This window comes from Hemitrygon akajei, unplaced genomic scaffold (genome assembly GCF_048418815.1).
Source record: "Hemitrygon akajei unplaced genomic scaffold, sHemAka1.3 Scf000080, whole genome shotgun sequence".
In the NCBI taxonomy this organism is placed as follows: domain Eukaryota; kingdom Metazoa; phylum Chordata; class Chondrichthyes; order Myliobatiformes; family Dasyatidae; genus Hemitrygon; species Hemitrygon akajei.
In genome coordinates this window covers 3,839,750-3,852,084 of record NW_027331966.1, presented here as the reverse complement: position 1 = coordinate 3,852,084, position 12,335 = coordinate 3,839,750, and the positions used below count along the sequence as shown (strand labels likewise).

The window sequence follows — 12,335 nt, the reverse complement described above, 5'->3', positions numbered from 1 at the left end:
ACCTGGTTCCATCTGCTCATCCCTGCCCATCTTGTTCAACCTCTGCCCAGTCTCCTATCCCTAACCCCCCGACCGCCTCAGTGATATACATCAACCATCTGGGTCAACTTCTGTCCACCCTTTATCCCACACCTCAATATTATACATCAGCAATTTTTCCTCCAACCCTTGTCTTCATTGTGAAGTGTTCTTTTGAACCTTTGGCCTCGCTGAGTCACTTCTAGAATCATTCTTTGTTAGCTGGAATGCCAGAGGGTCATCAGGTCCCAGTTCTGTTGTGCATTGGTGTGGAGGTGCTAGTTTATGAACAGTGACGGGCTGACACACTGCAGCATTTTACTGGCAGCAAAGAGTACTGGGAGAGTTGGTGCTTGGGCTCTAATCCTCTGATCGGCATTCCCGGCATATGGAACTGTTGGTGTTTTGGCTTTGACTTTGGTTACTGCTTCTACAGCTGGGGCTGGATGGTCGTCCTTCTGCAATGAAGCAGAAATTTCGAGCAGCTGGACATTGGTTGTGGGGAAATCCGGGATTGTGAGATGGGAGGGGGGGACGATGTGTGAGACAGTCAGGGTTGTTAAATGACAGGTTCAGCTGTTTGACCCTGTGAGTTTGGGAACTGGATATCACAGTTTCTGATCCAGGTAAAAAGGACCCGGTGATCGAGCTGCCTGGACTTATGAGGTGTTGAGAGAGTATTCCTGGTCTGGGATCAGATGTTTGATTTTTTCTGGAGTTCCTTTAGAAGCAAAGACTGCTACTGAGGAGAAGATGGGTTACCAGTCCATCCTCACAGGGAGAGGCTATGAGTAAATGTGCTGATCCGTGTTCACAACAGTAGAAATAGACTCGTGAGTTTTGGTGTTCAATCTGTGTTTGGAAATCCCCCCCCCCCCGCCTTACTGTCACCTGTCTGTCACTCGGTGGAAATCAAGCAGAATTTCAACTTGCTGGAGATCTGCACTAAAAACTGTAAACGTTTGAAGTCACTCTGACGAAACATTATTAACCTGAATTGTAATGTTTGTTCCTCTCCCCACAGCTGTTCCTTACCTGCTGAGAGTTTCTGGTAATTCCAGAATGTAATTTCTTTTTATTACATTCACCCTGGACTGGTTTATATTTCCTGAAATGGACCTGATTTAACCTGGAAATGGAAATGACTTATCTGTGCTGGTACAACAGTGAAGAAAGCACAACGTTTCCCTGTGAATTAACCTGGTACCAATTTGTCTGTTATTCCAGGAAATGTGTTCAGTACAGTTATTGCTAAGAAGGTTTACAAGAATAATCTCAGGAATAATCGGCTTTATGTATGAGGAGAATTTGATGGTTCTGAACGTGTGCTCAATGGAGTTCAGAGGGACGATGGGGGTGGTGGGGGGCCGGGGGAAGTGTGGTTAAGTAAACCGACCGAATGCTGAAAAGCCTGGATACAGTGGACATGGAGAGGATGTTTCTATTAGATGGAGCATCTGTAATCTTACAGTACAATCTCAGAATAAAAATGCTTCCCATTAAAACTGAGATGAGAAACAAAATGGCCAAAAGATGTCTGATCTGTAGAATTTGTTGCCGCAGAGGTAGGTTCAGGCCGTCATTGAGTGTATTCATGAAATAGATTAATATATTCATGATTGCTAAGTCACTTCAGGTTTACAGAAAGAAGACAGGAATATGGTGTTGGAATAAATCTCAGCCATGTTTGAGTGGTGGGGCAGACCAGATGGATGAAATCACCTACTTCTGTTCCTGCGCCTTATGTCTTACCATGACTGAATGATGGCTCCTTCTTATCCCATATCATTTTGTGATGTGTGAGGGTCAATAAAAGGTTGTTCACTGAGATAATTATATCTGCCTTCAAAGTTTAAATATCAGTCAGTTTTGTTCTTAGCAACATTTAGTAGAAAAGTTTGGTCCTCCTTTTTATTGATAATGTGCTTCATTATCTTTCATGTTAAAGTTAGACTTGCGGTGAGAGATTTCTTTGAAGAAAAACCCCAACTGGACTAAAACCACGACTAAAGACAAGGGAACAGCAACAAGTGAACCAGCCCGAGGATTGAGAGCATCAACTGGAGAGGACTCATCTGACTCGGAGATTCCAGTGATTCAGTCAGGAGAAAGTTTGGTGAGTCTCATTTACTCAAACACTGGTCCTTTAGACATTACATACCTATACAAAGGAAGGTAGGAAATAGTTGGGAGTGAGACTGAATGTTCCCAGAAGTAACAGTTATGCCTCTGTCAGACCAGTTACAATCACTCCAGGTCTGGTAATGTGCTTCCAGCAGCCCAGCCCTTTGAAATCACTCCCATTCCCTCACAGTGGTTACGCAGTTCAAGATCTTGCATCTCCTGAAGTAACTTTTGGTCAGTTCTGAGTGGGGAGAGGGAAACAGAGGGGAGTGTTTATACTGACTGACTTTCAAAAAGAGTAATTGTTTGAACTTGCTGCAAACTCTCTACCCATACCCTGTACTTTCTCAACCAGATTATTGACATAGTTGAGGAGTAGCAATGGGCGTAACCCCAGGGAACGTCACTAAGTTCGGGACTCGAGTTCAAGAAAAAGCCTCTCACCCTCTACTTCCTACCAATCATCTGTTTGCAGACCCTGAGTCTCTGTAACAAACTCATTGTGAAAAGGAAGATTAGTCAGTAATTAAGATGAAGAGGGAATTGTGGCCTGCTGAAAGGACACGAGAGCTGAGCTGTCTGATCCAGTGGACCAGATCCACCCTCATTCACAACGTAATTTACCCCTTTCCCACCCACCCAGGTCATGTTACTTCTGATCACCCACAGTACCCCAACCACCCTCCGTCCCGCCAGTGGCCCCACACCCTTCTGACCATTCACCCCACACCGACACATGGACAGGCCCCCTTCACCCACATCCACCCTCCCAGCTTGGGGAACCACAACAAACTGATCCCGTGATCCTGACTCAGTGCAAAACTAAAACTAGGGATGCAAGACTGGAGAGCCCGGAGCCTCCAGCTGTCCGGCTCGGTCCCGGCCCTTTCCCACTGCAACCGGTCCTCGATTTACACAAACCCGAGATTAACACCTTCCGCACCGCCCCCTGAACAGAAAACACCCCGGCAATAGCTGCGGTTGACATTCTGCTGCGACTTGCAGTAGGTCCCCTTATGCGGTCAAACTCCCCGCTGTCGGAAATGGAGACCGGAACCGTACGTGGTCAAACTCCCCGCTGTCGGAAATGGAGACCGGAACCGTAAGTGGTCAAACTCCCCGCTGTCGGTAATGGAGACCGGAACCGTAAGTGGTCAAACTCCCCGCTGTCGGTAATGGAGACCGGAACCGTACGTGGTCAAACTCCCCGCTGTCGGTAATGGAGACCCGAACCGAACGCGGTAAAACTCCAGGCGTGCAACCGTATTCCCACGGTGGATTTGTCCGGTGACTTGTGAACATACGTAATTAACGACCCTGCATCTGGGGACTGAATAAATAATAGTCCAACAATTCTAATCAGGCACACCATCTCCTCGCCTTTCTCCCTCACCCCTGGCTACTTACCACATTTCCCTCACCACTCCCTCCTTACAGTCCCTCTTCATCATCCGGCCCTCTAGTGCAGCCCTTCCTTCTTTCTCCCTCTCTCCCTCACCCCTTCCTTATCATCGCCTCTCTCAATCATCCTTGCTTCCTCATCGCCTTTCTCCCTCTCCTCTACCCCTCTGTTACACCCCTATTCGACCAGTCTCCCTCTCTCCCTCACCCCTTCCTTATCATCGCCTCTCTCAATCATCCTTGCTTCCTCATCGCCTTTCTCCCTCTCCTCTACCCCTCTGTTACACCCCTATTCGACCAGTCTCCCACTCTCTATCACCCCTTTCCTCGCTTTCTCCTCTCACCACTGTCTCTACTCCTCTCTCTTGTCTCCCTTCATCTCTTCACTCTCTCATGCCTCTCTTCATTTCTCTCACACCCTCTCCCCTCTATCCATCTGTTTCTCTTACTCTTCCATTCTCTCTCCCATCCCACAATCCCTGTCCCTACCCCTATCACCCGCCACCTCACTCTCAATCTCAGTCACCCTCTGCCTTCCCCTCTCCACCTCCTCGTCTCTGACGCACCCTCTCACCTCACTCAAACTCGTCTCTCTCACTCACTCACCCCTGCCTCTCTGTAACCTCCTCCGTTTCTAACCCTCTCCCTGTCTATATCTCTCCCAATGCCCCACCCTCTCCCCCTCGTTCTCCCAAACAATCTCCTTGCTGGCACTCGTATCCTACACTGTCTTCCTCTCTCTCTCACCCTCTAAATGCACCGCTCATCCTAAGCGTTCCCCCTCTTCGCACTCTCTCACTCTTTCTCAACCGAGCCCTCTCCCTCCCTCCCGTCACACCCCGCGCTCTCCACCTCATCCCATACTGTACATACATCAACAGTACTGAAATGCCAAGTGCCGTTTGTAACTGGGATCTTTCTGGGTTCCAGATCCTCGGTTATGGTCTTTGTATATGAGGATCAGCAGGATCCTGGAGTCCGAGTCCATAAGGCACTCAATGTTGTTACGCAGGTTGACTCGGTGGTTAAAAAGTCATACAGCCTTCATCAATCATGGGATTCAGTTTGAGAGCCAAGAGGTACTGTTGCAGCTATATAGGACCCTGGTCCGACCCAACTTGGAGTACTGTTTTCAATTCTGGTCGTCTCACTACAGGAAGGATGTGGCAAACATAGAAACGGTGCAGAGGAGATTTACAAGGATGTTGCCTGGATTGGAGAGCAGGCCTTATGAGAATTGGTTGAGTGAACTCGGCGTTTTCTCCTTGGAGCGACCGAGTAGGAGAGGTGACCTGATAGATGTATACAAGTACAGAGGAGATGTCAAGGGTAAGTTGTTTTTTTTTCGCAGAGTGGTGTGCGTGGAATGGGCTGTCGTTGGCGCTGATGGAGGTGGAAACGATAGGGTCTTTTTAAGATACTCCTGGATGGCTAGATCCGTAGAACCAAAGAACACTACAACACAGAAACAGGCCTTTTGGCTTTTCTTGGCTGTGCCGAATCATTTTTCTGCCTAGTACCACTGACCTGCAACTGGACCATATCCCTACATACCCCTCTCATCCATGTACCTGTCCAAGTATTTCTTAAATGTTAAAAGTTAACCCGCATTCACCACTTCATCTGGCAGCTCATTCCACACTCCCAACACTCTCTGTGTGAAGAAGCCCACCCCCCATGTTCCTTTTAAACTTTTCCCCCTTCACCCTTTAGCCATGACAGCTGTTTTTATTTTTCTCCCCTGGCCTCTGTGGAAAAAGCCTGTTTGCATTCATCCTATCTATCCCCATCATAATTTTATACACCTCTATCAAATCACCCCTCATGCTTCTACCCTCCAGGGAACAAAGTGCTAACCTATTCAACCTTTCGCTGTAACTCAGTTTCTCAAGTCCCAGCAACATCCTTGTAAACCTTCTCTGCACTCTTTCAAACTTATTAATATCCTTCCTGTAATTAGATGACCAAAACTGCACACAATACTCCAAAATCACTCTCACCAATGTCTTATACAACTTCACCATTACATGCCAACTCTTATACTCAATACTTTGATTCATAAAGGCCAATGTACCAAAAGCTCTCTTTACAACCCTATCTACTTGTGACGCAACTTTTAGGGAATTATGAATCTGTACTTCCAGATCCCTCTGTTCTACTGCACTCCTCAGTGTCCTACCACTTACCTTGTATGTTCTACCTTGGTTTGACCTTCCGAAGTACAATACCTCACACTTGTCGGCATTAAACTCCATCTGCCATTTTTGCAGCCCAATCCTCCAACCCTCTGCAAGCTTTGAAAACCTTCATCACTGTCCACAACACCTCCAATCTTTGTATCATCAGCAAATTTACTGATCCAATTTGCCACATTATCATCCAGATCATTGATATAGATGACAAATAACAATGGACCCAGCACTGAACCCTGTGGCACACCACTAGTCACAGGGCTCCATTCAGAGTAGCAATCCTCCACTACCACTGTCTGGCTTCTTCCATTGAGCCAATGTCTAATCCAATTTATTACCTCTCCACCTAGCGACTGAATCTTCCTAACTAACCTCCCACGCGGGACCTTGTCAAAGGCCTTACTGAAGACCATGTATACAACATCCACTGTCTTCCCTTCATCCACTTTCCTGGTAACTTCCTCGAAAAACTCAAATAGTTTGGTTAAACATGAACTACCACGCACCTAGCCATATTGACTTTTCCTAATAAGTCCCTGTCTATCCAAATACTTGATGACCCTATCTCTTAATATTTCTTCCAATAATGTGCCTACTACTGATGTCAAACTTACCAGCATATAATTTCCCGGTTTACTTTTTGAGCCACTATTAAACAATGGAACTACATGAGCTATCCTCCACCCCTTCGGCATCTGACTCATGGATATCGACATTTAAAACATTTCTGCCAGGGCCCCTGCAATTTCAACACCAGTCTCCTTCAGGGTCTGAGGGAATACCCTGTCAGGTCCTGGGGGTTTATCTACTCTGATTTGCCTCAAGATAGCAAGCACCTCCTCCTCTTCAATCTTTATGTTCTATGACCTCCCTACTTGTTTGCCTTGTTTCCATAGACTTCATTCCAGTTTCCTTAGTAAATACAGATGCAAAAAGAAACATTTAATATCTCTCCCATTTCTTATCGCTCCATACATAGCCGACGACTCTGATCTTCAAGAGACCAATTTTATCCCTTACTATCCCTTTGCTCTTAACATACCTCTGGAAGCTCTTAGGATTATCCTTCACCCTGACTGCCAAAGCAACCTCATCTCTTCTTTTACCCTCCTGATTTCTTTCTTAAGTATTTTCTTACTGTTTTTATACTCCTCAAGCATCTTATTTCCTCCCTGTTGCCTATACATGTTATACATCTCTCTCTTCTTCTTTATCAGAGTTCCAATATCCCTCGAGAACCAAGGTTCCTTATTGTTATTCTTTTTGCCTTTAACCCTAACAGGAAGATACAGACTCTGTCCTCTCAAAATTTCTCCTTTGAAGGCCTCCCACTTACCAATCACATCCATGCCAGAGAACAACGTCCCAATCTACGCGTTTTAGATCCTTTCTCATTTCTTCAAATTTGGCTTTTTTTTCCATTTTACAGCTTTATCCCGAGGACCAGATCTATCTTTATCCACGATCAAGTTGAAACTAATGACGTTATCATCAATGGAACCAAAGTGACCCCCAAAACACACGTCCGTCGCCTGCCCTAACTCATCTCCTAACAGGAGATCTAATATTACATCCTCCCTAGTTGGTATATCTATATATTGATTTAGAAAACTTTGCTGAACACATTTCACCAACTCTATCCCATCTAGACCTTTAACAGTATGGAAGTCCCAATCAATGTGTGGCACTCCCACACATTTTAGACATCCTCTTTTAGACATCCTGATTTACTTCTTATGGGTTCTCTTGCATTTCCTATGCTCCATACGAAACTGCCTGCCTATCCCTGTTATGCAACTCTATTCATTTTGTGCGTCACCAGGGTCTGAATATCTCTTGAAATCCAAGTTGCCCTACAGTCTCTATCTTTACCTTTTATTCTGACAATAACATACCCGCTTTGTACTTTCAAGATTTTACTTTGAAGGTCTCCCATTTATCAAGCACACCTTTGCCATAAAGCAGACTGTCCCAGTCCACAGTTGCCAGATCCTAGTGTTGATTCCAGGTGTTGTTCCAGGTCTTGAACACAACCACCTTTCCTACGCTGCTCCTTGTATTGAAATATACAGGGCTCAGCATATTCACTGCACCATGCTCAACGTTTTCATTCCTGACTTTGTCTGAGGACTGAACAACAACTGTCTCCACAAATTCTCCACTATCTGTTCTGTTATTCAGACTCCCATTCCCCTGCAACTTTAGTTTACCCCCACTTACCCCTACCTCCCAGCATGCAGATCTGTCACCCCATTGGCTTTCCTCTCCCAAATCAATAAAAGGAGGTGCATACCAGGTACAGGCAGATAGTAACAAATGTGGTACTTATGAAATACAGGAAATTCAAGTGAACATTTATGAAAGAAATAAAAGAAGGCACGAGGTTGCCCCAGCAGACAAGGTGAAGGAGAATCCTCAGGGATTCTGCAGATATGTTCAGAGCAAAAAGATTGCAAGGGAAGAATTAGTCCTCTGGAAGATCAGAATGGTAATCCATATGAGGAGACAAAATAGATGTGGGAGAGTTTTTCCGCATCCGTATTTACACAGGAGATGGACAAAGAGTCTCTGGAAGTGAGGCAAAGCAGCATTAACTTCATGGACCCTGTACAGATTACAGAGGTGGAGGGTTTTGCTATCTTAAGGCAAATTAGTGTGGATCAATCCCCAGGGCCTGACAAGTTGTTCCCTGGGACCCTGCGGAAGACAAGTGCAGAAATTGTCGTGACCGAAGCACAGATATTTAAATCATCCTTAGTGACAGGTGAGGTACTGGAGGAGTGGAGGACAGAAAATGTTGTTTTGCTGTTCAAGAAAAGCTCTAAAAATAAACTAAGAAGTTGTAGATTGGTGAGCTTGACATCACTAGTGGGAAAGTCATCGGAATGTATATTCAGGAACAGGATATATAAGTATCTGGATAGATGTGGACTGATTAAAGATAGACAGCATGTCTTTGTGCATGGTAGGTCATGTCTATCCAATCTTATAGAGTCTCTCGAGGAAGTTATCAGGAAAGTAGATGAAGGCAAGGCAGCTGATGTTGTCTACATGGACTTTAGCAAGGCACTTTACAAAGTCTCATATGGGAGGTTGGTCAAGAAGGTTCAGTCATTCAGCATTCAAGATGAGATAGTAATTCGAATGAAACACTGTCTTTGGGAGAAGCCAGAGTGTGGTAGCAGATGGTTGCCTCTCTGACTGGAACCTGTGACTAGTGGTTGCCACAGGGATCAGCGCTGGATCTATTGTTGTTTGTCATCTATATCAGTAATCTGGATGATAGTGTGATTAACTGGATCAGCAAATTTGTAGATGACACCAAGACTGGTGTTGTAGTGGACAGCGAGGAAGATTATCATGGCTTGCAGTGCGAATTGGACCCGCTGGGAAAATGGTTTGAGAAATGGAAAATTGAATTTAATGCCGACAAGTGTGAGGTGTTGCACTTTGGTCTGACCTACCATGGGAAGTCTTTCACAGTGACTGGTCGGGCATAGAGGAGTATTGTAGAAGAAAGGGACCTGGGATGCAAGCCCTTAATTCACTGAAAGTGGTATCACAGATAGATAGTGATGGAAAAAACATTCAGCCCATTAGCCTTCATGAACCAAAGTACTGACAACAATAGCTGGATGTTATGTTGACTTGTAGAAGACATTGGTGAGGCCTAATTTGGAGTATTGTGTGCAGTTCTGGTCACCTACGTACATGAAAGATGTAAAAGAGGTTGAAAGCGTTCAGAGAAAATTCACAAGAATGTTGCCAGGTCTGAAGGACTTGGGTTCTTAGGAAATATTGAACAGGGCTGGACATTATTCCTTGGAATGTAGAAGAATTGAGGGAAGATTTGATGGAGTTGTAACAATATTATGAGGGTTATACATGGGGTAAATGGATGCTGTTTCTTTTTTCAAAAATGGCTTTTCCCACTGAGATTGGGAGGAACGACAACCAGAGGCCATGGACTAAGGGTGAAAAGTGAAACATTAAGGGGAACATGAGGGGAAACTTCTTCAAACAGACGATCATCAAGGTGTGGAATGAGCAGACAACCTAACTGGTGCATGCGTGCTCAACTTCAACATGTAAGAGGATTGTACAGGTACCTGGATGGTAGGGGTATGGGAATAGACATCTTAAATAGATCAACACTAACTAGATGGAACAAAGGGCCTGTTTCTGTGTTGTACCTTTCTATGACTCTGTGACAAGAACATGAAATAATACTATTATTCATTTAATTCATTTTATCAGCTGTGCGGACCAACCATTCATCCGGGCAGGAAATCTTCAGATGGCTTTAAAACTGTTGGAACTTTAATTGACAGTAGGTAAAAGAAAATCTCAGCTGCATGTCAAAGTCTAATTACGGAAGAGTGTTTCAGTTACTGTGGCGCCAGGAACCCATGCAGCTCAGTGGGAAATGGGGATAATACCAATTGAGAGAGTGAAACTGAGCCACGTCACGAATTGGATACGGCAGAAATGCCCCATTCTTATAGAGACAGGAAGCACATCAGACAGTTTGATGGTCATTCCAGATACCAGCACTCTGCCCAGTCAGGAGATGATTTCTCCGTCCAACTTGGGTTGATCCTCACTGTAACATTGTGATGTCAGATCACACCTTGGCAACTAAAGTGATCTCATCTGAAATGTTTTCCTACACCCATTGATGGATTTTGGAAATCTTTTTACAGGTTAAAAACGAGAAAGCATTTGTCTCCAGGAATCTCAAACACGGCACGCCAATCTTGCTGTCTCTATCTCGATATTTATAAAGTGGAGTCGACCGTCCTTCCTGCTCAGACTGTGGGGTGGGATCCACTAGGTCACCTCAATTGAAGGTACATCAGCAAACTCACGCTGGGCAAGGCCATTCACCTGTTGTCTGTGTGAGAGGATATTCAGTCGGTCATCCCACCTGTGGACATACCAGTCAGTTTCCACTGGGCAGAGGCCGGTCATCTGCTGAATTTGTGGGGAAGGATTTACTCGGTCATCTCACCTAATGGCTCTCCAGCGAGTTCACACCGGGGAGCAGCCGTTCACCTGCTCGGACTGTGGGAAGAGATTCACTCAGTCATCCCACGGACAGAGTCATCAGCGAGTTCACACTGGGGAGAAGCCGTTCACCTGCTCAGAATGTGGGAAGGGATTCATTCACTCATCCCATCTACAGAGACACCTGCGAGTTCACACTGGGGAGAGGCCATTCACCTGCTCGGACTGTGGGAAGAGATTCACTCTGTCATGCAACCTACAAACACACCAGCGAGTTCACACTAGGGAGAGACCATTCACCTGCTCAGTCTGTGGGAAGAGATTCACTCAGTCATCTAACCTACAGAGTCATCAGCGAGTTCACACCGGGGAGCAGCCGTTCACCTGCTCGGACTGTGGGAAGAGATTCACTCAGTCATCCCACGGACAGAGTCATCAGCGAGTTCACACTGGGGAGAAGCCGTTCACCTGCTCAGAATGTGGGAAGGGATTCATTCACTCATCCCATCTACAGAGACACCTGCGAGTTCACACTGGGGAGAGGCCATTCACCTGCTCGGACTGTGGGAAGGGATTCACACATTCATCCAGTCTTCAGAGTCATCTGCGAGTTCACACTGGGGAGAGGCCATTCGCCTGCACAGAATGTGGGAAGAGATTCACTCTGTCATGCAACCTACAAACACACCAGCGAGTTCACACTAGGGAGAGACCATTCACCTGCTCAGTCTGTGGGAAGAGATTCACTCAGTCATCTAACCTACAGAGTCATCAGCGAGTTCACACTGGGGAGAGGCCGTTCACCTGCTCAGAATGTGGGAAGAGATTCACTCGTTCATCCGACCTACTGAGTCATCAGCGAGTTCACACTGGGGAGAGGCCATTCACCTGCTCGGACTGCGGGAGGAGATTCACTCAGTCATCCAACCTACAGAGTCATCAGCGAGTTCACACTGGGGAGAAGCCGTTCACCTGCTCAGAATGTGGGAAGAGATTCACTCGTTCATCCGACCTACTGAGTCATCAGCGAGTTCACAGTGGGGAGAGGCCGTTCACTTGCTCAGAATGTGGGAAGAGATTCACTCGTTCATCCTACCTACTGAGTCATCAGCGAGTTCACACTGGGGAGAGGCCATTCACCTGCTCAGAATGTGGGAAGAGATTTACTCAGTCATCCAACCTACAAAGTCACCAGCGAGTTCACACTGGGGATAAGCCGTTCACCTGCTCCGTCTGTGGGAAGGGATTCACTAAGTCATCCAACTTACTGGTACATCATCGAGCTCACACTGGTGAGAAGCCGTTCACCTGCTCAGAATGCGGGAAGAGATTCACTATGTCATGCAACCTACAGACACACCAGCGAGTTCACACTGGGGAGAGGCCATTCACTTGCTCAGTCTGTGGGAAGGGATTCACTCGGTCATCCAACCTACAGAGTCATCAGCGAGTTCACACTGGGGAGAAGCCGTTCATCTGCTCGGTCTGAGGGAAGGGATTCACTCACTCATCCACCCGACTGAGTCATCAGCGAGTTCACACTGGGGAGAAGCCGTTCATCTGCACCGTCTGTGGGAAGAGATTCACTCTGTC

At 46.1% G+C, this 12,335-nt stretch overlaps 1 long non-coding RNA gene across 1 annotated transcript; it reads left to right on the top strand.

Annotated features, from left to right (window-relative positions):
- The first annotated feature begins 1,996 nt into the window (after positions 1-1,996).
- On the top strand, positions 1,997-10,486 carry LOC140722579 (uncharacterized). The gene is made up of 3 exons (XR_012097675.1): positions 1,997-2,134; positions 4,700-4,872; positions 10,439-10,486. It is a non-coding gene; the product is annotated as an uncharacterized lncRNA (long non-coding RNA).
- Positions 10,487-12,335: the final 1,849 nt, after the last annotated feature.